Genomic DNA, 27,824 nt, shown 5'->3' with positions numbered 1-27,824 from the left:
CTTTCCACCTTAAAACCCTGAGGCAGACACTTAGAAGTATATAGTGAGTCCCTGGACCAGTTGTGAGTATCACGCATTCATCAAGGGCTCAGGATCACAAACAGATCAAGAGCCAACAGCAAAGAGACCACAGCAGATGCCTTTCCTTGGTTGCCTTTTCCAAAGTGTCACATCCAGGAGCGGGCATAGGGAGGGGCATGAGGAGCTGCTCTGGGCACTGACTACACTTCCGGAGAGAGAACTTTTCACCCCAACTTCAGCCTTGACTTGTCTGACTGAGGCCAAAGTGAAAGCAGGAAATGAGGTTCCATGCATAAATGCATGCAGGGATATTTTGAAACAGAGGGATGTCTTAAAGTACCTTAAACACGGCAAAGTTAGTTTCTCATAAAAATAGGAAGTGAGAAAACAGGAGAGGATGTGTGTGAAAAGATACAGGCTGATTTCAATAGATTAGCAAGCTGAGAGGGCAAGAGGTGAAGGTGGACAGCAGAGCAAGACAGCGTGGTCCTCACTAGGTTTTATTCAATACACAAAAAACAAAGCACACTAGAATTTCTGTCCTCAAAATAACTAAATTCTGTCTCATGAGAGCACCTTTATTCTTCTCCCAAAGCATAGCTATTGAACCTTTTGAGAAAGTGTTTAGCTTGGCTAAGACACCGCTTTCTCAGAATTAAACACTTTCTGGGTTAAAGGACAAATGGCCCTCAGCAAGGCAAAGAGCTCACTCCACCTTTATGACACGCCCAAGAAGAAAGGTGAGGAGGAGTGGTGTTCGGGTCGCACTGCATGGTCCTAGCTCTCTGTAGTTACCAAGGCCACAGGGAACAGGCAGCAGTATTGTACCAGCACAACATAATGGGGGAAGTTTAGATACAGAAAATCCTCCAGAAGCCTGTGTGGTAAAAGCTAGGTCAATTGCCCCAGAACAAAATGAGATGGGGTGAAATTTTTAAAAGGTGGGGCTTACAGGAGGAAGTTAGCCCATTGGAAGGCTGTCCTTCAAGCAGATAATGGGAACCCCAACCACCTACCCATCTTATCTTTCTTAGTTTCCCAGCCATCGTGAGGTTAAAAGGTGTCTTCTACCACACTCTCCCACCATGATACATTTTGCTGTTATAAGCCCAAAGCAACAGGGAAGTGTCCATGAAATGAGACCTCATGAGCCAAAGTGACCTCACAAAAGTGAGGTTGCAAGCCAAAGTAAGTCTTTCTTCTTCATATGGTGATGCTTTCAGACATGTCATCATAGCAATGGAATGATGACCAATCCATGTCCTTGTAAACTACACGACAAATTTTGTGTAGTTTTTAATGGCCAATGGCATGAGCCTAGGTTTGCAGTGGGCATTGGCCAGGACTCTAATTAATACTACACTTATAAAATGATATAGTTAACTATTTAAAACAGGGCTGTGAGATGGCTTAGCAGCCAAAGGTGCTTAATGCTACCTAGAAGAGAAATCAAATGTACAAAGTGGTAATAATGGCATTGGGTCTATTAAGCCAGAAAAGGGTAGAGAAGAGGCGCCTGCTCCAGGATAATGGAGACAGGCAGGCATATTCACAGCATTATTTTAAAACAGCTGCTTGTTACTGGATAAGAGGTGACCACACACTACATTATATTCAACTGAGATTTCAATGAAATCCATGGGAAGATAGCAAGCCTAAAAGCAACAATTTCCTGAAAGGGTTCTTTTCTTGTGACTTCACAAGATTACAGTATTCCTTCCACAGATCAAGAAATGGCCCTCTAGATACTCAGTGAGGTCCTCGGGAGGACATGGGGCAGAGCTGCCATTAACCCAAAGGCTGTATGGCTTCACAGTGTCTTGCAGCAAGCATCCTGATTTCCCATAAAGCACACTCAATTGAGAGCAAGCTAAGAAGAACAACATGCCCATAATCCCAGCACTTGGGAGGTAGAGGCATAACAATGGAAAGTTCAAAGTCAGCTCTGCTACATAGAAAGTTGGAGCTAAACACCGTCTACATGAGACGGTGTCTCAAAATTGAAACAAACAAAAAACACTGGGAAGGAAGATGATGGAAGCCATCCCAGCAAGTACAAAGCCCTGGGAGCAAGCTCCAGGGTTGACTTCCTTTACTGTATCTAAGAAGGGTAACACGGTAACACGGATCTGTTATTACCATTCAAGAGGATTCGGTAAAAGGATCTCAATGTTAAGAGCACCTTGGGCTATAGAATCAATCAATCAATACAAACAAAACATAAATATAAAAAAAATGGCCAGGGTAGGCTTCAGAAGTATAAACTAATGATATCAGCATTTTGCCTTGATTATTGTACTAAGGATATTAAACACAATGTTTGATGCAAGTGAACCCTCATCCCAGAATTTGCGAGTCAGAGGCAGAAGGACTGCTGCAAGTCCAAGGTCATCCTGTTCTATACAGTAAGTCCCAAGCCAGCCTGACAACACAGTAGGAGGACCTCAAACAACAAAAGGGGGAAAGACAATTTGGGGACAAGCTGGGTGAGTGAAGGGGGTAGGGTACATGGGTAATTGTTATACCTACTTAAAACCTAGATTAATTTAAAAGTGATTTGTTTTCTTTCATATAATAGGAATAGACTTTTAAGAAGGTTATATGGCACCTTTTCTCTTTGGATAGGATTGTGCATGTTTGACTGTGTGTGTGTGTGTGTGTGTACACGCATGTATACGTATCTTAAAAATAATCCTCAGTTACTTGTATAAACTAAATACCACAAGTAAAGTAATTCTGGTTCCTTGCTTTTCTCACCACTTTCAATAGACTTTTATCAAGTATATAGTATCACAGGGTATCATACTATAGCTTCTATATAAACTTACATGTTGAAATCGTCTTCCTATTTTATTACCATATTTATATATAGATAACCAAAAATATATAGCTGCCAGTTTTATCTTAGCTCAAGAGGAATAGAATAAAATACATAGCTGATTTGAATGAATATTTCATAAGAATACTCATATTTACTGTAAGGTTATTGAGCTATTTTTTTTTCAAGAATTGAAAGAGAACAATTTTTAAACCACTAGCATTTGTTCATGCCACGTGCCATTAAATGCATTGATATGAAAACTCTAGACATAGGAAAACACCGTATCTATTTTATCTAGGAAGTAAGATAGAGTCTTAAGGACTAATTTGCCAAAATGACACAACTCTGCCCCACTTTGGCACTGTGTTAAAAGCATCCATACCCTCCCTTACCAGCCAGACCAGAACAGTAACATAACCATTCTATGCATGTTTGCACATTATTTGTTTTTTTAAGTATTCATTCCTGGCTCCTATTTAAAGCTAACGTTTGTTACCAAAGCTGAAGAAAAATCTTAGAGGAATGAGGGAAATGTGAGAGGAATTCCAGGCAGCAATACAGGCGTGCTCAAGTGCGAAACAGGAGAAGAACAGCTGCCAAGTTCATCTTGGCCCCACCCGATACGCTCTCACTGATCTGGGTCCAACTTCCATTTGTTTCTCTCCATCCTTCCTCCCCCACTTCCTCTGTGTTCCAGGAGCATGTAAAACCAGAGGAAAGAGACTGGAGACACTTCAGAGAAGACACGGAAAACACCACAGAGTAAGGGGAGGGCTCTCTCATCTAATCATAGCTTCATTCCATGGAGGAAAAAATTTGAAGACAAACCTCCAGAGGAGGAAAAATAACAGGGAGAAAAGTATCCGAATGCTGATGCTAAGATCAAATATTTTGGGGAAGAATCACTCAAAAGAACTAATTTGAATATGTCATTGGATCCATATTTATACACATTATAATTTAATATGAGTCAATTCTGGAGTCGGATATACTTTGTAATTCAGTGTTATATTTAAGGTCTCTAATTATGTTTGATTCAGCAGCATCCAGCTTTGTTCTACAGTACCAGTTCCTATCTGTTCAGCACTGATGTTAATCAATTGTCTCCTACATCTTTAACAAAACTGGCCGCACTCAGCAGAACTTCTCAAATCCACAGACTTTATTCAGGACCCCAACCTTGACTCCACACCATATCTAACACCATCTGAGTCTAGTGTATGTAACTGGCATTATTTTAGAAAAGGAACGGAGAGTTCTCAATCAGCCTTGCTTTAAAAAGTCAAATAGGATAGCCTGGGTGTTCATCATTAGATGTACACATAAGGAGAATGTGTTATATATACACAACCAAGTTTAGTTCAGACATAATCATGTTATTTTTAAGAAAAAATGGATTAAACTAAAAGATCATGATATAAAAGACACTAAGCCAGATCCAGAAATTTAATTACTACATGCTTCTTCTGTGTGGAGCTGGAGTTTCACACACACACACACACACACACACACACACCTATACATGTGACATGGAACTAAAAAGGTGGCTTAATTGGAGAAGAGAAGAAAACGATAAGATGCAGGAAAAAGGTAAAGGGATGGGCAGTGGGGAAGTGAATATGGTCAGAGCATGTGATCAAATCCATCAAAATCATCAATATGAACCCCCTCGCTTTGCACAACAACTCTACACTAATGAAAATATTAAAATAATGATGGTTACTGGATTTTTCTTTTTAATGTCACCCAGGCTGGGTTTTTTTAAACAACATCTGGTAAACGTAGAAACAGTACTATCTTAGCACAACAGTAGAGAGAATATCATGTCCTAGAAGTCAAATGCACAGGCAAGACATTCTGTGTCCACCCCTAACAAAAGGTATTATCAGAAAAATGCATTGGTCTGAAGAGTCCTGTCATTCTGCTGCCCCAAGAATCGAGTGAGAACAGAGTCTCTGAAGGCTGGACCTATAAGCTCCCCTAACCTCTAAAGGGGGAAAAAAGAATGTGACCAAAATAACCATATGAGGCATTATGTTAATGCGGGAGATGCCACAGGAAATATTTTAGTACCCTCTACAACACATTCACACCCTGATAGAGAATATAAAGTTAACAGACAATTATAATTCAGTGCTATGAGAGACATCACAAGGATAAGCACACCGTGTAAAAGGAGCGCATGGGAGAGGGAGAGGCAGGGTGCTCAAGTAGAGCTCCCTAGAAGAAGTGACCTCACCCCCCAAGGCACACAGGTTCTGTATCCACTAGGGTGGCCAAAACAATGATAGACAACCACATGTGCTGGGCAGGCAGAGACCAAGTTGATCCCCCATACATCAACAGTGGGAAAATAAGCTGGTAAGACCCCAGAGTGAAGGTTCTACATGGCTGGGGAGATAGGTGCATCAATAAATAAAGTACTTGCTTTACAAATGAGAGACCTGAATTTAATCCTCAGAATGCATGTAGAAAGCTGGGTATTGTGGTATACATTTGTAATCCCAGCCCTAGGAAAGCAGGAAGAAGCAGATGCCTGTGGCTCCGGGGTCAGCCAATTTAGCCTAACACCGTGATTCTCAACCTGTGGGTCCTGACTCCTTTGGCAAACCTCCAACAATATTTACATTTCGATTCATAATGGTAGCAAAATTACAGTTATAAAGTAGCAACAAAAGTAATTTTCTGGTTGAGGAGCTGTATTAAAGGGTTGTGGCATGTGGAAGGTTGGGAGCCTCTGAAAGAGACTGTCTCGAAAACAAGGTTGATAGCTCCTGAGAAAGACACTCAAGTATGACCTGCATACACGCATGCATGCACACCCACGCACAAAGAAGAAAGCGGTTTGACAGCATCTTAAACTATTTAGCACAGAATCACCCTATCACCTATGGACTTGACACTTAGGTACACACAGACATGCACGAGAATGTTCGTAGCAGTATACTCAGAACGGTTTCAAAGTAGGGGCCTCTCAAGTACTCTTCAAATGATAAACGGAACGGCCCAAACTCCAAAAGATACCAGTGTCACACTCCAAAATCAGTTGCCCACTCAGTAAGGAAGGAAGTACCCACAATGCTGCAACAGACAGACAGGAACAAGCTTGGAAAACCACACACTGTCTTAACACCAGACACAAAGGTCACAAGTCGTGGGATTCCTGCTTCTATGAAATGTCTAAAGGAGAGGAAATCTAGACGAATGATTTAACATTGGAGGAAGGTAGGTAGGAAGAATAAGCATTAGCAACTACATCATTTCAATTTGAGGAGATGGGAAATGCTCTAATGATTTACACAGAACCTTTGTAAATATTCTGAGACCCGCTGAACTCAAAGCTTCAAAATCATGAGGAATCCAAGTTTAGCTTAGTGGGAGAGTACTTGTCATGCACGAACAGGACCCTGGGTTCAATCTTAAGCACCATTCAAGAAAGATAAAATTATAAGGCATATGAATTTTCTCTTAAGTCAAACTCAAAGGAAGAAGTGCTTAGCAGGCAAAAAAAAAAAAAAAATGTAATTAACAGGAAAGGAAGAAAGAAAACTACCCAGGCTGGTGAACAGCAAATAGAAAGGGGAGGATGAGCAGGTAAAGGTACCTGGGTCCCAAGCCAGAAGATCTGAGTCTGATCCCCAGGGCCCACATAGCAGAAGACAGCAACAGAATTCATCAGGATTTCTACTGAGCTCCACATGCACACAGTGACACATGCACATGTACACATACAAACACACATACATACATCTGTTCATATATACATACATATATACATATAAATATATGTACATATATACACATGTTTATATAAATATATGTGTACATATATATATACACATACAAACATACATGCATACATAAATAATTGTGATTATTTTATTTTAAAAAACAAAAGAGGAAAGGGATTGAGGAGCCAAGAATGGGACCTGAGATGTGGCTAGCTTGCCACTGGTGACGAGTGCATGAGAAGAGAGGGGAGGGAAGGAGCCAGCTACAGCTGCTGTTTTGGCTAGCTGAGTGACTTGACAAGGAACAGCAGACAGCCAGAGCTGAATGCAGGAAGTCAGTAACAATCCCAGTGAAGAAAAGGAGAGAAGAAAAGTGGAAAATAAAACACACTTGGAAATTCCTCACTTCCACCCTTTACAAAAATATTTTCCATGTCCAACAGTAGAGAACAATTTACTTGGGCTGTCTGAGAAGGGACCCCCGCCCACTCAGCCCCTTGGATCCTTGAATTCTTAGGGTGTGAGCAAATCTACATTCACTTCCTGTTGCTTTTTAAAGCAATGTTTACATTTTCCAATGCTTTCTTATAGTTTCTCAGCTTCTTCAGTTCTGCAGTGGGATACCCCTTACTTTCTTTTTCTTCTATTTTATAATATTACAAGCCCTGTAAAAATCATAAGTGGATATGAAGACACTTACTATGTGAATTTCAGCAATATTTAAGTTCCCTACATTCACTATAACATATAAATGTCTCCCTCTTTCTTTAAATTTGTATTTTACAATGATTTTTATCAACCATAAGAAACCAAATTTGAAAAAACAAAAAACAAAAGACAAAAAACAAAAAACAAAAGAAACCAAATTTGGGGGCTGGGGTTGTAGCTCAGTTGTAAACCATCTGCCTAACAATCAGGTGGCCCTAGAACTGACATTTAGCGCTATACATGTGCACCAAAAATAACTTATTCAGTGGATTGTATATATCAAAGCACACATATTTTTATCCCCATGCTTCAGAAAACAATTGACTCATATTTAAATAAACAGAATGAGCTTATACCTTCAGCTGCTAACACCGACAGATCCCGAGTCTGAAGCTGACCATGTCAAAGCATCTGCATCCTCACTCGGAGCTCAGCCTCCCGAGATGGTTCCACCTGTGGGGGGAAAAGCCACTGTTTTATTATCTCCTGGGGTAGGGGGCAGCGTCTCAGAATTACAATTGAATTGTGTAGGAAACAGGAGCGTGCCACATACATGCACTAACCTTCTGTAGCTCTGGCCAGTAGAGTGGGTCAGAATTCTTAAAAGAATTCCTAATTTAATTGTCCTATTCGTTGTGATCTTTAGTGTGCCTAACTACACATGGGCTGACCGCATGCACACATGCATGTGTGTGTGTGTGTGTGTGTGTGTGTGTGTGTACCACTTATCATGCACTTCAATACTTTCAGGCAGGTGTTCTTCAGTCCATGGATAAGGATCCAAGATATCCAAGAGTACACTGGGCCTTTAAAGTGTGATTTTTACATATCAGACACTGGCTAATATTTATAAGGCTTGTGTGGAACAGATCCCTTTCACACAGAGCTTCCTTTATTCCTTATCCCAATGCCACACCTGTAATCCAAGCAGTTAAAAGGCTGAGGTACAACTGCAAGTTCAAGGCCAACCTAGGCTACCTCGCCAGACCTCCTCTAAAATAAGAAAAATTTAAAAAAGATAACAGGAAAAGAGGTGAAAAATGACAGTGGGAATATGTTTATACCAAGGGATTCTGGTGAGTTCTGAATCACACTGGATGTGAATGTTGACATTACATGCAACACTAAACATGTGTGGAAATCCTGAAACCAAAGGGCTGTGAAGAATCCTAAGTGGTTAATTCTCATTCTGTGGCACTTCTCGAAAACTGTAACTGTAGTCCTGGATTTAGAAAGCTATCTAGTCATGGTTAGAGAGTAAATGGAGATGCAATCCCGGAGAGGAAACACCGTTTAGGCAGTGTCAGCAACTGGGTCCATGTTAGGATGTCTCTGAAATTCTCTGATGCCAGGGTTTCTGATGCCTGAGTCCTGTAACCATGGACACAGTGGGTGCTGCTGCTATGGCCAGCTCGAGCATAGTGAGCACATTGGGCATGGTGGGCATGGCTCTGGTAGGCTTTGCCCTCCTGCATTCCCTCTGCCTTGCCAAAAACTCATTAGATTCCTAAAACTGGCCACCAAGGTTCATTCCCTTATTTGGTCACTTCCTCCTCCTCCCAAGGCTGACTGCCAAGGACCAGCTATCAAGGTACTGAACTCAGCAATCAGACACCCCCTTTGGATCACCTAACTGACATGCCCAATAAAAATTAAATACCTCATGCTCACACAGGGTTTCCTATTTTACCTTTATAAACTGGCATTTGCCTATGGGTCATGTGTGCCTCCTCACTATCCAGAGTCCTTTGTTCTAGTCTGGAACAAATACCCCTTTACCCTTCTCCCTTCCCCCTTTTCTCTCCTCTTGCTTGTTCCCTTCCCCTTCTCCATCTTCCTCTGTCTCCTGTCTTTGTCCCTTATCCCTGCCTTCTGTCCCTCTAGGCCAAATAAATGTCCTTTGTGCCGAGAACTTGGTCCTCAATGTCTTAAGCCAACTGGGAGGCTCCCTGAACAGATGATTGCGAAACTCCGCATTATTGAAAAAAAGAAAATATATATTCCAAATTCTCCTCTTTCTGGTTAGTCTCTCATGCCTCGTTTTTGTAGGCTCTGGTTGAAACCTCACCTCCCAGTGCCAATTGGTGTCCCCTTCATTTTATACTTTGTTAATGCTCATATATCCTTGACAACTCAGCATTTATTAGGATAACAGAGAATTCAATTTGTCTCTGCAAATCACCCACAGAAAGGAGCAGGGAATTAATAAAAATGCATAATGCTTAACACTCTAGACAAATGAAATGTGATGTACCGCTGACTAAACTGGAGGGTCCCTGAGGACATAATAGACTTAAAAATCAGAAACATGATGATGGAATGCTAGCATTCACCCTGATGCCCCACCCAAACCCATAGAAACTTAAGACTCACTCTTTTACCTCTGTAGACCTCTACAGGTAAGCGTTACAACACAGAAGAAATACATGAAGAAGACAACAGAAAAATGACCTCCCATTTGGCAAGCCTGGTAGAATTAGGTCATGGAAATGCTGGTGCCACCTAATATCATCTTCAAAATGACGCCAAGCCATTCTTCACAGAACTGGAGAAGCACAGCACTGGAGTGTGGACACGCAGGAGACACTAAGGCCATCCTGTGCAAAATGAGGTCCCTTCATTCTGCTGCCTTGTTTATCTCTTTGTTCAGTGTTTGAAAGCTTTGCAAAACGTATGAATGGGGCATCTCTGTATTCTCTGTACCACCTTACTGGTCTGTTTCTGGTTTTGTACCAGTACTGGTTTTGAGAGTATGTTACAGTAAAGCTTGAAATCAGGTGTTGTGAGACACCTCCTTGCCTCTGCCTTCGAAGTGCTGAGATTAAAACCTTAAGCCAGCATGCCCAGGCTCTGGGAGACACTGCCATTAATAACAATCCTCTAAGCCATCCTTACAAGCAGCAGGGATTGAGGGCAGCTTGAAGTCTGGGACAGTCATGGCTGTGGACTGAATGCTTGTCTGTTTAAAATTCAAATGCTGAAAAATTCTATCCCACAGATGTGCTAGTGTCTGGGGGATGGGAGCTTTGGGAGTAATTAGGTCATGAGGAATCTGTCCTCATATACAGAGCTAGTGCCAAGAGCCCCTCTCTCTCACTCACAACCATGTTAAGATCAAAGAGGTTGGCAGACTACAAGCCACAGGAATATCTCTACCAGAGGTAGACCATGTTGTACCCTCATCTTAGACTTCTGGGCTCCAGAAGACTGAAATATACCAGTCCCTTGTCCCAAGCCTAGGGCACTTTGTTGTGGCTTCCTGAACAGACTCCAACATAAAGGAGCTCACTATACATTTGCAAGGAACACCAAGGTAGCTTTAAGCCTCTGCTCTTTTGGATTGTATCTCATCTAATCACTAGGAGGGAACCCCAGTTTCTAGCTCATACAAACTCTCTAACCCAACCAACTCCCATGCTGCCAACTAAAACTCTTAATCGCTAGTTAATTCCCAAATTCCTCTTCCAACCCAGAAGAAACTCCAAAGACTCCATCAAGACCCCACCCACAGGACCAAAGTTGGTCCATTTTAATCAAACAGCATGGGGATGAGAGGTAAGTTTCACCTTATAATAAAGTATTACACGACAAGCCTCTTCCGGTCTAACCAGCACCAGGGTGGCTAGAGTGCAGGGTCAGCGGATACCCGCCAGCTACCCACGACGCCCACCACTGGATCTTGAGAATTCTGGTGAGTGGAACACAGCTTCTGCTCCAGTCCAATCGTGCAGGACCTGAGACTGCTTTGGTTGGGGAAGCAGAAATCCTGCCAGAGTAGGGCCAAAAGCCTCTTCCAGCCAGACCAGCACAGGGGTGGTTGGGGCGCAGGGTCGGCTGACACTCGCCAGCTACCCACAACACCCCCCACAGGATCTTGAGACTTCTGGTGAGTGGAACACAGCTTCTGCTCCAATCCAATTGAGCGCGGGGACTGAGACTGTATTAGTTAGGGAAGCAGAACACCGGCCTGAGTGGGGCCACAGGCCTCTTCTGGTCTGACCAGCACCAGAGTGGCTGGAGCACAGGGTTGGCTGACACCCGCCAGCTACCCACGACACCCGCCACAGGATTTTGAGACTTCTGGTGAGTGGAACACAGAGTCTGCTCCAATCTTTAAACAGTTACAATGATAACAACTAACCCCAGAGATTACCAGATGGCGAAAGGTAAACGTAATAATCTTACTAACAGAAACCAAGACCACTCACCATCATCAGAACACAGCACTCCCACTTCGCCCAGTCCAGGGCACCCCAACACACCGGAAAAGCTAGACCCGGATCTAAAAGCATATCTCATGATGATGGTAGAGGACATCAAGAAGGACTTTAATAACACACTTAAAAAAATACAAGAGAACACTGCTAAACAGGTAGAAGACATTAAAGAGGAAGCACAAAAATCCATTAAAGAATTGCAGGAAAACCAGACCAAACAGGTGATGGAATTGAATAAAAACATCCAAGACCTAAAAAGGGAAGTAGAGACAATGAAGAAAACCCAAATTGAGGCAACACTGGAGATAGAAACAGTAGGAAAGAAATCTGGAACCATAGATCAGCATAGATCAGCAACAGAATACAAGAGATGGAAGAGAGAATCTCAGGTGCAGAAGACTCCATAGAGAACATCGGCACGACAATCAAAGAAAATACAAAATCCAAAAAGATCCTAACTCAAAACATCCAGGAAATCCAGGACAAAATGAGAAGATCAAACCTACAGATAATAGGAGTAGATGAGAATGAAGATTTTCAACTCAAAGGACCAGCAAATATCTTCAACAAAATTATAGAAGAAAACTTCCCAAACCTAAAGAAAGAGATGCCAATGAACATACAAGAAGCTTACAGAACTCCAAATAGACTGGACCAGAAAAGAAATTCCTTCCAAAACATAATAATCAGAACAACAAATGCACTAAATAAAGATAGAATACTAAAAGCAGTAAGGGAAAAAGGTCAAGTAACATATAAAGGCAAGCCTATCAGAATTACACCGGATTTTTCACCCTAGACTATGAAAGCCAGAAGGGCCTGGACAGATGTTATACAGAAACTAAGAGAACACAATTTCCAGCCCAGGCTACTATACCCAGCCAAACTCTCAATTACCATAGATGGAGAAACCAAAGTATTCCACGATAAAACCAAATTCACACATCATCTTTCCACGAATCCAGCACTTCAAAGGATAATAACAGAAAAAAACCAATACAAGGACTGAAACCACGTCATAGAAAAAGCAAAAAGGTAATCCCTCAACAAACCTAAAAGAAGACAGCCACAAAAACAGAACACCAACTCTAACAACAAAAATAAAAGGAAGCAACAATTACTTCTCCCTAATATCTCTTAATATCAATAAACTCAACTCCCCAATAAAAAGACATAGACTAACAGGCTGGCTACAGAAACAGGACCCAACATTTTTCTGCTTACAGGAAACTCATCTCAGAGAAAAAGATAGACACTACCTCAGAATGAAAGGCTGAAAAACAATTTTCCAAGCAAATGGTAGAAAGAAACAAGCTGGAGTAGCCATTATAATATCTGATAAGATTGACTTCCAACCCAAAGTCATCAAAAAAGACAAGGAAGGGCACTTCATTCTCATCAAAGGTAAAATCCTCCAAGAGGAACTATCAATTCTGAATATCTATGCTCCAAATACAAGGGCAGCCTCATTCATTAAAGATACATTAGTAAAGCTAAAAGCACACATTGCACCTCACACAATAATAGTGGGAGACTTCAACACACCACTTTCACGAATGGACAGATCATGGAAACAGAAACTAAACAGGGACACAGTGAAACTAACAGAGGTTATGAAACAAATGGATCTGACAGATATCTACAGAACATTTTATCCTAAAACAAAAGGATATACCTTCTTCTCAGCAACTCACGGTACCTTCTCCAAAATTGACCACATAATTGGTCACAAAACAAGCCTCAACATATACAAAAATATTGAGATTGTCCCGTGCACCCTATCAGATCACCATGGACTAAGACTGATCTTCAATAACAAAATAAATAATAGAAAGCTAACACACACATGGAAACTAAACAACACTCTTCTCAATGATACCTTGGTCAAGGAAGGAATAAAGAAAGAAATTAAGGACTTTCTGGAGTTTAATGAAAATGAAGCCACAACATACCCAAACTTATGGGACACATTGAAAGCATTTCTAAGAGGAAAACTCATAGCTCTGAGCCTCCAAAAAGAAACTAGAGAGAGCACACATTAGCAGCTTGACAACACACCTAAAAGCTCTAGAACGAAAGGAAGCAAATTCACCCAAGAGGAGTAGACGGCAGGAAATAATCAAACTCAGGGGTGAAATCAACCAAGTGGAAACAAGAAGAACAATTCAAAGAATCAACCAATCGAGGAGCTGGTTTGTTGAGAAAATCAACAAGATAGATAAACCCTTAGCCAGACTCACTAGAGGGCATAGGGAAAGTATTCTAATTAACAAAATCAGAAATGAAAAGGGAGACATAACAATAGACCCTGAAGAAATCCAAAACACCATCAGATCCTTCTACAAAAGGTATACTCAACAAAACTGGAGAACCTGGATGAAATGGACAAGTTTCTAGACAGATACCAGGTACCAAAGTTAAATCAAGATCAGGTTAATGATCTAAACAGTCCCATATCCCCTAAAGAAATAGAAGCAGTCATTAATAGTCTCCCAACCAAAAAAAGCCTAGGACCAGATGGGTTTAGTGCAGAGTTCTATCAAACCTTCAAAGAAGAACTAATCCCAGTTCTTCACAAACTATTCCACAAAATAGAAACAGAAGGTACTCTACCCAACTCATTCTATGAAGCCACAATTACTCTGATACCTAAACCACATAAAGACCCAACAAAAATAGAGAACTTCAGACCAATTTCCCTTACGAATATTGATGCAAAAATCCTAAATAAAGTTCTCGCTAACCGAATCCAAGAACACATCAAAACAATCATCCATCCTGACCAAGTAGGTTTCATCCCAGGGATGCAAGGATGATTCAATATACGAAAATCCATCAATGTAATCCATTATATAAACACACTCAAAGACAAAAACCACATGATCATCTCGTTAGATGCTGAAAAAGCATTTGACAAAATCCAACACCCATTCATGATAAAAGTCTTGGAAAGATCAGGAATTCAAGGCCCATACCTAACCATGATAAAAGCAATATACAGCAAACCAGTAGCCAACATCAAAGTAAATGGTGAGAAGCTGGAAGCAATCCCTCTAAAATCAGGGACTAGACAAGGCTGCCCACTCTCTCCCTACCTATTCAACATTGTACTTGAAGTCCTAGCCAGAGCAATTAGACAACAAAAGGAGATCAAGGGGATACAAATCGGAAAAGAAGAAGTCAAAATATCGCTTTTTGCAGATGATATGATAGTATACATAAGTGACCCTAAAAATTCCACCAGAGAATTCCTAAGCCTGATAAATAGCTTCGGTGAAGTAGCTGGATATAAAATTAACTCAAGCAAGTCAATGGCCTTTCTGTACACAAAGGATAAACAGGCAGAGAAGGAAATTAGGGAAACAACATCCTTCTCAATAGTCACAAACAATATAAAATACCTTGGCGTGACTCTAACTAAGGAAGTGAAAGATCTGTATGACAAGAACTTCAAGTCCCTGAAGAAAGAAATTAAAGAAGATCTCAGAAGATGGAAAAACCTCCCATGCTCATGGATTGGCAGGATCAACATTGTAAAAATGGCTATCTTACCAAAAGCAATCTACAGATTCAATGCAATCCCCATCAAAATTCCAACTCAATTCTTCAATGAATTAGAAAGGGCAATCTGCAAATTCATCTGGAACAACAAAAAACCTAGGATAGCAAAAACTCTTCTCAAGGATAAAAGAACCTCTGGTGGAATCACCATGCCTGACCCAAAGCTGTACTACAGAGCAATTGTGATAAAAACTGCATGGTACTGGTATAACGACAGACAACTAGACCAATGGAACACAATTGAAGACCCTGAGATCAACCCACATACCTATGGTCACTTGATCTTTGACAAGGGAGCAAAAACCATCCAGTGGAAAAAAAGACAGCATTTTCAACAAATGGTGCTGGCACAACTGGCGGTTATCATGTAGAAGAATGCGAATTGATCCATTCCTATCTCCTTGTACCAAGGTCAAATCTAAGTGGATTAAGGAACTCCACATAAAACCAGAGACACTGAAACTTATAGAGGAGAAAGTAGGGAAAAGCCTCGAAGATATGGGTACAGGGGGAAAATTCCTGAATACAACAGCAAAGGCTTGTGCTGTAAGATCGAGAATCGATAAATGGGACCTCATAAAGTTGCAAAGCTTCTGCAAGGCAAAAGACACTGTCAATAAGACAAAAAGACCACCAACAGATTGGGAAAGGATCTTTACCTATCCTAAATCAGATAGGGGACTAATATCCAATATATACAAGGAACTCAAGAAGGTGGACTCCAGAAAATCAAATAACCCCGTTAAAAAATGGGGCTCAGAACTGAACAAAGAATTCTCACCTGAGGAATACCGAATGGCAGAGAAGCACCTGAAAAAATGTTCAACATCCTTAATCATCAGGGAAATGCAAATCAAAACAACCCTGAGATTCCACCTCACACCAGTCAGAATGGCTAAGATCAAAAATTCAGGTGACAGCAGATGCTGGCGAGGATGTGGAGAAAGAGGAACACTCCTTCATTGTTGGTGGGATTGCAAGCTTGTACAACCACTCTGGAAATCAGTTTGGCAGTTCCTCAGAAAATTGGACATAATACTACCAGAGGATCCAGCAATACCTCTCCTGGGCATATATCCAGAAGATGTTCCAACCGGTAAGAAGGGCACATGCTCCACTATGTTCATAGCAGCCTTATTTATAATAGCCAGAAGCTGGAAAGAACCCAGATGCCCCTCAACAGAGGAATGGATACAGAAAATGTGGTACATTTACACAATGGAGTACTACTCAGGTATTAAAAGGAATGAATTTATGAAATTCCTAGGCAAATGGATGGATCTGGAGGGCATCATCCTGAGTGAGGTAACATATTCACAAAGGAACTCACACAATATGTACTCACTGATAAGTGGATATTAGCCCAAAAACTTAGGATACCCAAGATATAAGATACAATTTGTTAAACGCATGAAACTCAAGAAGAACGAAGACCAAAGTGTGGACACTGTGCACCTTCTTGGTATTGGGAACAAAACACCCATGGAAAGAGTTACAGAGATAAAGTTTGGAGCTGTGAAGAAAGGATGGACCATCTAAAGACTGCCATATCCAGGGATCCATCCCATAATCAGCTTCCAAACGCTGACACCATTGCATACACTAGCAAGATTTGGCTGAAAGGACCCAGATATAGCTGTCTCTTGTGAGACAATGCCGGGGCCTAGCAAACACAGAAGTGGATGCTCACAGTCACCTATTGGATGGATCACAGGGCCCCCAATGGAGGAGCTAGAGAAAGTACCCAAGGAGCTAAAGGGATCTGCAACCCCATAGGTGGATCATTATTATGAACTAACCAGTACCCCAGAGCTCTTGAGTCTAGCTGCATTTGTATCAAAAGATGGCCTAGTAGGCCATCACTGGAAAGAGAGGCCCATTGGACTTGCCAACTTTATATGCCCCCGTACAGGGGAATGCCAGGGCCAAGGGGGTGGTGGGTGGAGGACTGGGGGGGGGGGAGTGTATTGGGGACTTTTTGGATAGCATTGGAAATGTAATTGAGGAAAATACCTAATTAAAAAAATAAATAAATAAAATAAAGTATTACACACACACACACATACACATACAAGCAGACAAACAAAAGACCAAATAATTGTGTGGAAAGGGGAACAGTGGGTAAAAAAAAAAATTTAAGACTTAAAACAGACCAGGGAAACATAAAGGCTTCAGGCAGGTCAAAAATATATCCTTCTAAAATCATAGCTCCTGGTAACCAAGCTATGGACTTAAAAGCTTCATGTTTAAAATGCTTTTCTTCCCTCTTCCTCAGTTGTGTGTGTGTGTGTGTGTGTGTGTGTGTGTTTAAGACTGTGTATGCACAGGCACACATACATGGACACAGTCCAATACCTCTGTCTGTCAATCACTCAATGAAATACCAGGTGCACTGCGTGCCTTTCTCCTTTAAAAGAGAAAAACAAAGCTATTGTCACTCATGAGCTTTGGTCTAGCCTGTCAGGCAGGAATAAAAATCTCTTTCTAAAAAAGAAGCTTTGCATGGTTCTTGTGTCTGACCCATAGGAGCTGGATCAGCTTACAGGTCCTGGGGGTGGGGGCAGAGATAAGACACCCAAGCGACTTTGGAAGGAAACAATCTCCACAAAAATCTAGGCCTTCCTGACTCGTGCAGCCCACCCTCACCCGTAAGGCCGAGTGTGATATGAGAAACAAAGAGCTCTATGCCTTTTTCTCCATTAATGACTAAACTACACCCTTAAATTAACTCTATAGAAACAAATGTCTTACACTAGCTTCTAAAGATTTCTCTATTTGTACACCCCCCCCAACTATGAAACAAACACATCCCAACACACACACCACGCCCATCATTTCGCTCCATTTCTAGGCCTCTAGTTTTATGTAATCCAAAGCACAGAGCCTCTAGAGCAAAAATGGTTGGGTTATTTTGAAAGAATGCATCAAATATTAGCTGAAAATTGGTTCTAAATGGGGCCACTTAAGCCTCCATGGGAAGGGATCGCAGGGCCTCAGGAATAAAATTGCATGAAGCTGAAAAAGAAAATTGAGGACAAGAAAATGATGACCGATGGGTTTAGTGCTATTATCTCTGAGAATACTAAGGACATTCAGGCTTTGGAGGGGAAAAAGATTACATATGTGACCTTGAGAACACTTCCAGACTGAGGACTTGGCGTGGTGTGGCTTCCTGTAGGAGAGCAAGCAGGAGGGGCTGTGTTCTTCATGTCCAGGTAGACAAGGAGTCAGATAAGCACTTCTGATTGCCTTTGAGCACATTGCGGGCTGCAAGTTATATTTCCATAACGAATGAGCATCAGGTAATGGTGGTAAAATGTTCCATCATCAGTAGCTGAGGTCAGGAACCCAGAACCTAGAGGACTCTGTGAACATAGGATGGAACATTGAAGATGGGACACAGAAAATGGCCCTGTCTTTGTCAGCCTTTGTCTTTGTCCCCTGGAACTGAACCAACCCTGTGTTAATCCTGAACCACTGAATTAGACCGAAGGGTACCTCCTAAAACCTAACCTCACACAGACCAAAAGGATCCTGGACTCCATACAACTCATCAATGCCAACACTGACTGTACTTTCAACCTATTGGAAGGCAGATTTGTTGAGAAATTTCTTTAGAGGACTGGCTGTAAGGCAGTTCATCCCACGATACTTTTACTAAATAAATTTTAAAACTGCTCATGCATCCTATGAGATTTTTCTCACAAGATTTATATAAGGCAATATTAGCTCTTAGAAAAATTTAAGGATATTAATTCATGAAAACATAGTACATGAGGGGTCGGTAGAAATGATTCATTGGTTACGTGCACTGGTTATTCTCCCTGAAAACTTCACTTTGATTCCCAGCACCCATGTGTCAGGAAAAAAACAGCTGTAATTCCAGTTCCAAGGGATTTGATGCCCTCTTCTGGCCTCAAGTGGTCCATAGACAATACATGCAGGAAAAACACCCATACATATAGTACAAAAAAAAAATTTAAATCTTTTTAAAGTATCACCCACAAAAAAGTTTAATTCCCTTTTAACTATCACCCATTACAAGCAAAACTAATATTTTATAATATTTTACAAACATAAAAATAATGAGATTTTCTCAAAACATTTAGTAACAAGAAGGGCATTGTTTTCTATTGGTGGGAAGAAAAATGTCTGGCTTAATAGAAGACAGCTGAATTTTCTACTGGCTGTTATTAATCTGGCACCATATCTTGCTCAGCAGAAGTGTATAAAGAAAATCTATTTTCATGGTGATACAAAGTTCCAAAATGAGAAATCAGGCAACAGCATTTTCAGATAGCTGTGGATAGTGTTGGTTTGATATTATACTAAAATTGAAAAATTGGTGGTTTCTAAGAAATCGGAGCATCCATCAAGCTGAGACTTTCCCTCACTGCTGACAGACATTCATCTTCCCATTTGACCTTTGACCCATATTTTTAAAATTTTACTTTTTTTTTTATCAAAGAGATGGCTCAGTGGTTAAGAACATTGGCTGCTCTTACAGAGTTCCATTCCCAGAACCACATGTCAGCTCACAGCTGTCTACAACTCCAGTATCAGAGCTCACACAGACATACATGTAGGCCAAACACCAAATGTACATTAAAAATAAATAAGTAAATAATTTTAAAAATTGACTTACATCAACCACATTCACAATCATTTACAAAATATGGAAACAGTGGTTCCAAAAGCAAGAAGAGGGTTGGACTATCGACAGACATCAGCTGTTCACATGCACCCTGAGATGTCAGCTCATAAGCCAGGGACCTTGTCATACTCACTGTCCGGTCCCTGGTGCCAGCACATGAAGTACACTGCCTGTACCCTTTTTCAAAGTTCCAGAACTATTTGGATGGCTTTTGTCTATATCTGAATCACACTAACTACTCAAGTTGCATCCATGACTAATGTGTGCCACACCTAAAAAAGGAACGTAACACTCCTCGTGGTATTTGTACCAGATGAGAAAAAGAAATAAGATTAACTGACTGTTAATAAAAGCCATTTAAGTCATAATCATGTTTTTAGTGAAAACCTGATGCCGTTTAAAAGTTCCAGTTTCAAAATTAAAGTGTATTTTTTTAATTCACTGGAACATAGAAAGCAGCTGAAGGACAAGTTGCTATTACCAGGTTGTCGTAGTGACAGAGCCTGAAATGCCATTTGAGTGAAAGTGAAGTGAGTTTCCTCCAACTGCACTGAAGATCAAAACTCTGAGGACATTAATCCAATATATTAAATACTACTATCAAAAATCTATGTGTATGCACATATGAAAGAGAGGGGGAGAGAGGGAGGGAGGGAGAGAGAGAGAGAGAGAGAGAGAGAGAGAGAGAGAGAGAGAGAGAGAGAGAGAGAGAGAGAGAGAGAATTCTAGCCTGCACGTGGGGAGCGAGACAATGAGGATCTGTCCTCTCCTGCCTACAGAAGTGGGGCCTCCTGCACTTCTTGTGATCAGGGCAGAGAAGGTAAGCCTAGCTTTCTCGGGTGACCTGAAGTTTCCAAAGTTCTGATTACATGCACTGTATGCTACCACTTTTTTGTTTTTTACTAGTACTGCCCAAAAAGTGTTTGCCTCCTTGATGAGCTGAAGTCACTGCATGAGAGAATTGATTATCTCTTCAGAATGGCTTATACTGTGGGAGTATAAAAAATTGCAGGTGGTCTTGGTTACAAGGGAGCTATCTGTCATCCTCAACTATTGACAAATTTTTATGTAGTACAGTCCCAAATTGCTCGCTCAGTTTAGTTATTCATCCATGAAATCTAAAATTTGGAGCCTACTTAAGGGAAAGGGGAGGATTCAGACTAACAGCCTGGTCCCCAGTCCCCTATCAACATCACATTTCAAAGCTAGATGGAAGGGACAAGCTAAACTCCCTTAAGCCCCACCATCTTAGGGAATGGCTGGTGTCCACCTTCATTCAACTGATAACCGAAGAAGCCATAAATCCCAGGGATTGGGAAAAGCTACTTAAGCTGTTCCATAGCTTTAATTTATGACTGGCCAAGAACTAATAAATGGAATAGTAAATATTTATTTTTCCTCAACAGTGTGCTTGTCACCAAGTTGCAGATAGAATCAATTCCATCCTGGTCCCCGGAGCTTAAAAAATTAAGCACATGTTAACACTGCTGCATTAGCAGAGATAGGCAAATGACACACAGTGGCCAGAGTGCAAGTCTCCCTCCAAAAGCTGACAGAAGTGGCACCGTGGGGTCTATGACCTCTCCACTACACAATGAGTCTCTGGGGAGGGCTGCCTACTGGCTAATGACCACATAGACATTATTTGTGAGTGCATCGTGTTCAATTCTAGATAAGGCAGCAACCTGTTTTTACTGTCCTTTCTTTCCTTGTATAAAGCATCTCAATCTACAACTAAATGAATAAACTTTGCTGCCCCTCTGTTCCACAGCTCCACTTCTGAATCCCAGGTTGGTTGCAATCCAGCTTTTCTGGTCTGCTTTCCCAAGGGAACTGTCACTGCTAGGGCCTCTCTAACACTCCCCTCTACAAAGTAGCAGAGTCCCTCCATAAAGGGATTCCTCTCTTTCCTCCCCTTCCACTGTCTAGGTTTTTTGGGGGGGAAGGCAGGTGGGTATTCTAGAATTCACCAGAACCTTTGTTAAGCAGAACCCTTCTCAATCAGATACTTGGGCACATAGCACTAAAATCAACTGCCAAAAGAAAAAAAAAAAGAGTGAAACATTTTTATGTGAAATAGAAAACCGCTCAATACATGACATGTTATTTTCTGCCATTATTACCATCTCAAAATATACAGCTGTGCAGGTGACCATTTTCCTTGGAGTAAAATATACTAAAATCCACAGTGTTCACACATGCATGCATGCATGCATGCAAGTATGTGTGTATACATACCGCTGTGTGTGTGTTCATGCGAATACATGTGCATTTGTGTGTGTCTCTGTGTGCATGTGTGCATGCATTTTTAAGGACACTAAAGCACAGGCTAGGCTGTCATTCCTCAGGAGCTATCCACCTTGTGTTTTGAAAGAGGTCCTCTCGAGGCCTAGAACTTGCAAAGTTGGCTAGATTGGCTGGCCAGTGAGTCCTGGGGGAATCCTCCTATCTCTGTCACACCAAAACTGGACTTATATATAAGCAGTGCCACAGGAAGTTCTTTTCATGTTCAGGAATTGAAATCAGCCCTTGAACTTGCAAGACAATCGCTTTGCTGACTGAGCCATCTCACCGTGTAGATTTTAAGAAAAAGGGGAAGAGAATCACATGATTCCAACAACCAACGACAGCTGTCGCCCATTCTGTCACTCTGGACTGCAGTAACTTCTACTTATTTCTGACACAACATCCGTGAGTTCCCATTTTATTCGCTCATAGTCACCATGCAAAACACAGCAGACTCATTGCCCGGGAGCAACAGAAGATTGAAGAAATCGGTTTGTGTACCCTTAAAAGATCAATGCTATACTTAGTGTGTACACATAAAGAAAATCTTTTTAATAAAGAAAGTAAAGTAGGAAGGGTGGAGGGCAGAGGATAAAAGAGAGAAAGAAGAAATCACAAAGCTATATAAGCCAGCACTTAAGAGGAAGCAGAAAACTGGGGTCACGAGAGATACTAGTCTATTGTAGTCAGGAGAGCAGGTGGGACAGTTACCACATCTGCCTCAGGTGGACATGTCTTCCTTAGCTTTTTCTCTCTTCACAATCATCAAACTTTGACCTTTCTCACTCTGAAAATCTCAAATCTACCTCCCTTTTCCCTTCCCAGTGGTTCTGTGCTAATGAATGGGTTTATTGTGTACTGTGTCCTAATGGAGTAAGCCTGCCTATTCCCTGTCTTTCACACTCTCCATCCTCAGTGGTGATACCCACCCACGCAGCACTCACACCCCACCTTGGGGGTCAGTTGTCTTCAAGTTAAAATCGAAAGCCCAGTTCTGGGACCTTGATGGTCTGACTGCATTGCTCACCGTCAACTTGATGATTCACCACATCGCTCCATTAAGGACAGGGCTTTATTTACTGATGAATGGACAAGACTATACAACGGGGACCATTAGAGGAACTATCTCACAGGACTTTTTAAAAAAAAAGTTAGTAAGGATGTAACCACAGGCTTGGTGCAAGGCTGGCACTTAGTCAGCCATCCACATAGACTAGGCAGGGCAGAAGGAAGAGAGTGTGCCAGCCACATCTACTTTTAGGCTGTTTTTCAAGACTGCCCTGTCTTCTCTTCCGCTCTCCTTAAAACATGGTGGTGGTGGATACTGTGCCATAGTATAACACAGCTATTGCCCTCTCTAGCTGTCTGCAGCTGAGACTACTGGCAGCTGACTGGAACAAGATTGGGCCCACCAAGGTCTCTATCAAGAAGCAGGGGAGGGGGCTCCAGGAGGACTCTGCCCTCCCAAATGCAGGCAGACCTCAACTCTCCTCAAGGATATGGAAGAATTAAGGCCCTGGCCCTGCTTCTAAGGACATATAAGAGGATACTGATAGCTAAGGAGAAGACATTTTCTTTCATAGTGCACTGCTTGTAAGTTGCCAATATAATCTGGGCACGGGGGTGAGGGGGTGGGGGTGGGGGGCTTACCCAGGCTCCTGAAAATAACCCTAACTAAGCTCACTGGCTCTCCAAATTAGACTTGAATAGAAAATTTTCTCTGATCTCTTGTTGGTGCCCTATATGGGGTAAGGAGGTGTTTGCTTATGTATCTTGGAAAATATCTAATCATGCCCACCTTACTTCCATTCCCTCCTGGAAGGAGGGCTCACTGCTAATATTGTGTACTCCTCATTGACCTGGAAAAAAGATAGTTCTTTGTCTAATAAACAAGTGACCAAAATTGATTGTTCTCTTCCTTATTCTACAAGTAGTTGATCACCAAATCCCCTACTCTAAATTCTGCACTTTCAAATTGCTCTCCAATGTTCCCTCCTCTTCATACCCGTTTCCCTGAGTATTCATCTCCCTGTCTAGATATAAATTAACACAGACACAATTCTTTCACTAAATAAACCCACAGATAAGTCACCTGGATAATATAATTGAAATGTTTGACATCAGCTGTCTGTTGTAAAGCTTAAATACAATCATATAAGTAAAACATATAAGCTGTGTCTCAAGCATGAATACATGATATAGCTGTGGTGTTTTTATTATAACTGTAGAAGGAAATCTCCAAGAGCTTCATCAAGAATTTCTAATAAGCCAGGTGCCAACCAGGGTGGCCAACAGTGTGTTAATTCAAATTATGAGAGGACTGCATTAAGGATCAGAGCATGTTAGAGTAGGCTGAATTTTTAAAGTCCTTCAAATTCTGTTCCTATAAAGTAGATGAGATTAGATCAAACCAGTCTTCCCACCACAGACTGAAGTGACCAGGAAAGGAAACAAATGACCAAATAGGTTCTACTCACAGCCATCGGAGGGCTGTCATGCTCCTTGACTTTAAGGGTCAACACTGTGGAGAGCTGACATTTGACCTGTGTTTAACCCATTTGATGATTCCACCACAAACGGTGGAAAAACTTGAGAGCTGACTAGGGTTTATTCCAGCCTCACAAAGCTACACAGGGAAAAAAAAAAAAACCTAAGAGTTCATGGCCTTCGAGAGGGAAGAGGTCCTGGTAACAACCCAAGCTTTCAGCAGGATCTCCAGGGGCCCAAGCTGGAAACTGACTAGGGCTCAGGGAAAATGGAAGGGCATCTTGGGGACAATTTAACCCCTGCCTGGATCAAAGTGTTCCTCTACAGAGGAAAGTAACATCAGCCACAGCTAAATACTATCTCTGTGTTTTTAATAAATAACCCCTGTAGTCGTGAGAATCAACTATGCTTACAAAAATAAGAACGAGCCAAAAATCCAGAGAAAATTCAGAAACAGACCCATAGGGAATTGAGACATAGCAGTTAATAAATGGGAACTTTAGAGTCACTGTGACTAATATGTTTCATAATCAAACAACAAACTACAAATAATATAGTATGAGATTATCAAAGACATATTCTGTGATTTGAAATATAAGCCCTGGTAGGAACACAGTCAAAGGATGAGGACTACTGAATATCATGTAAAGAGGAGAGGAAAGTGAAGCAGATGATATTGCAGAAGAAAATATCCACTAAAAATTAAAGCATAGAGAGAAAAAGAAGATATGACTGATGGAACACTGTCTTTTCATTATACTTCGTATGTGGTGTGTGAGTATTGTGGATGTGTATATGTGTTGTTTGTGTGAGCGTGTATATGTGTGTCTGTGGTGTATGAACATGCATACACCACAATGCATATGTGGAGGTCAGAGGGTAACTTACAAACATCAGTTCTCTCCTTCCACAGTTTGGGCCCCAGAGATTAAACTCAAGTTGTCAGGCTTAGCAGCCAACCTCCACTAGCAACTGTGTAATCTCACCAGTGCTGAAACACAGCTTCAAACACAAGGAAAAGGAACCCCAAAGCAGAGAATGGAATTAAAGCAATCTCTGAGGAGATCATGTCAGACAGCCTACCAGAGTCAATGGAAAAAAATCAAGCCAAATTCAAAATGTGATAAACACCTTGAGTATGAGAGAAACAAGAAAATTCATACCCAGAGTATCACAACAAAACTGCTGGAAAACTAAGTGAAGTCTTAAAACTGTGGGGAAAATGAAGTTGGGCATACTGAGGGATGCCTTCAATCCAATCAGAAGGTAGACACAGGCAAATCTCCTGAGTTTGAGGGCAGCTGGGAAGACAAAGCTAGTTCTAGGCCAGCCAGAGCTACATTGAGAAACTCTGTCTCAAATATCCAAACCCTGCTCCCCACCCTAAAGCAAACCAAATAAATATACTAGCAACAACAAAAACCACACACACATACAACTGCAGGGGGAGGGGGGACAAGATATCTAAGATAGCCACACAGGAGTATGTGTGGCAACGACTACTTCTGAATAATAGTAAGACCAACAGACTCTTCGAGGACACAGCAACCAGGATACTTACTACTATATATTTAAAAAAACACTTTCAATGAACTAAAACAAAGAATATCCTTTAAATATCCTTTAAAGAATATCCAAAAATATCCTTTAAAAATAAAGGGGAAATTGGGTGTGTGTGGTGTGAATTAATAAATACATTACTTTAAATATGATTAGAAAAGAAAAAAAAAAGTCCTTACTACCAGAATGTCTGAAGAAATTGTGAATGGAAAGAAAACAATCCCAGAAAAAAAAAAAAAAAAAAAGAAAGCTTGTTGAACTGAATGAAGAGATCGTCTACTGGAAAACAGTAGCCAGATATGCATACTTACAAAGGGTTAATATCCAGTTAAAGGAACCAAAAACCTGAGCCAGACAGAAGCTGAAGGCCCATGCCACCAAGCCTGAAGACCTGAGATCACTTTACAGTATCCTCATTGTAGAAGGTAAGAGCCTATTCCACAGCTTGTCCTCATGTCACATGAACCGCAGTACACACATCATTCATTCATACAAGCACAGATCCACATTCATGCAAATATACTAATAATAAGTAGCATGAAAAATTTAAATCTGTCTTTATTCAAAAGACATTTTAAGTTCCTTTAAGAAACGTTTATTTACTAGATGGTCCATCCTTTCGTCACAGCTCCAAATTTTGTCTCTGTAACTCCTTCTATGGGTGTTTTGTTCCCATTTCTAAGAAGGGGCAAAGTGTCCACACTTTGGTCTTCGTTCTTAAGTTTCATGCGTTTAGCAAATTGTATCTTATATCATGGGTATCTTAAGTTTTTGGGCTAATATCCACTTATCAGTGAGTACATATTGTGCGAGTTCCTTTGTGATTGGGTTACCTCACTCAGGATGATGCCCTCCAGGTCCATCCATTTGCCTAGGGATTTCATAAATTCATTTTTTTAATACCTGAGTAGTACTCCATTGTGTAAATGTACCACATTTTCTGTATCCATTCCTCTGTTGAGGGGCATCTGGGTTCTTTCCAGCTTCTGGCTATTATAAATAAGGCTGCTATGAACATAGTGGAGCATGTGTCCTTCTTACCGGTTGGGAAATCTTCTGGATATATGCCCAGGAGAGGTATTGCGGGATCCTCCGGTAGTACTATGTCCAATTTTCTGAGGAACCACCAGACTGATTTCCAGAGTGGTTGTACAAGCTTGCAATCCCACCAACAATGGAGGAGTGTTCCTCTTTCTCCACATCCTCGCCAGCATCTGCTGTCACCTGAATTTTTGATCTTAGCCATTCTGACTGGAGTGAAGTGGAATCTCAGAGTTGTTTTGATTTGCATTTCCCTGATGATTAAGGATGTTGAACACTTTTCAGGTGCTTCTCAGCCATTTGGTATTCCTCAGATGAGAATTCTTTGTTCAGCTCTGAGCCCCATTTTTTAATGGGGTTATTTGATTTTCTGGAGTCCACCTTCTTGAGTTCTTTATATATATTGGATATTAGTCCCCTATCCGATTTGGGATAGGTAAAGATCCTTTCCCAATCTGTTGGTGGCCTTTTTGTCTTATTGACGGTGTCTTTTGCCTTGCAGAAGCTTTGCAATTTTATGAGGTCCCATTTATCGATTCTCGATCTTACAGCACAAGCCATTGCTGTTCTATTCAGGAATTTTTCCCCTGTACCCATATCTTCGAGGCTTTTCCCTAATTTCTCCTCTGTAAGTTTCAGTGTCTCTGGTTTTATGTGGAGTTCCTTAATCCACTTAGATTTGACCTTAGTACAAGGAGATAGAAATGGATCAATTTGCACTTTTCTACATGATAACC

The 27,824-nt window shown here is 41.2% G+C and overlaps 1 long non-coding RNA gene across 1 annotated transcript in view; it reads right to left on the bottom strand.

Moving 5' to 3' along the window:
* The window catches only part of LOC147001035 (uncharacterized), a 164,463-nt gene that overhangs the window by 92,429 nt on the left and 44,210 nt on the right, over nucleotides 1–27,824 (bottom strand). Inside the window, exons 3-4 of the long non-coding RNA XR_015045355.1 lie at nucleotides 18,188–18,424; nucleotides 7,638–7,734 (exon numbers count right to left, since the gene is read on the bottom strand). This is a non-coding gene — a long non-coding RNA (uncharacterized LOC147001035). The remainder of the gene's footprint in view (nucleotides 1–7,637; nucleotides 7,735–18,187; nucleotides 18,425–27,824) is intronic.

This window comes from Mus caroli, unplaced genomic scaffold, assembly GCF_978045245.1.
Source record: "Mus caroli unplaced genomic scaffold, Mus_caroli_1 scaffold_15, whole genome shotgun sequence".
NCBI classification, from domain to species: domain Eukaryota; kingdom Metazoa; phylum Chordata; class Mammalia; order Rodentia; family Muridae; genus Mus; species Mus caroli.
Note: the sequence above shows the minus strand (reverse complement) of the source record. Positions and strands in the feature narration are given on the sequence as shown.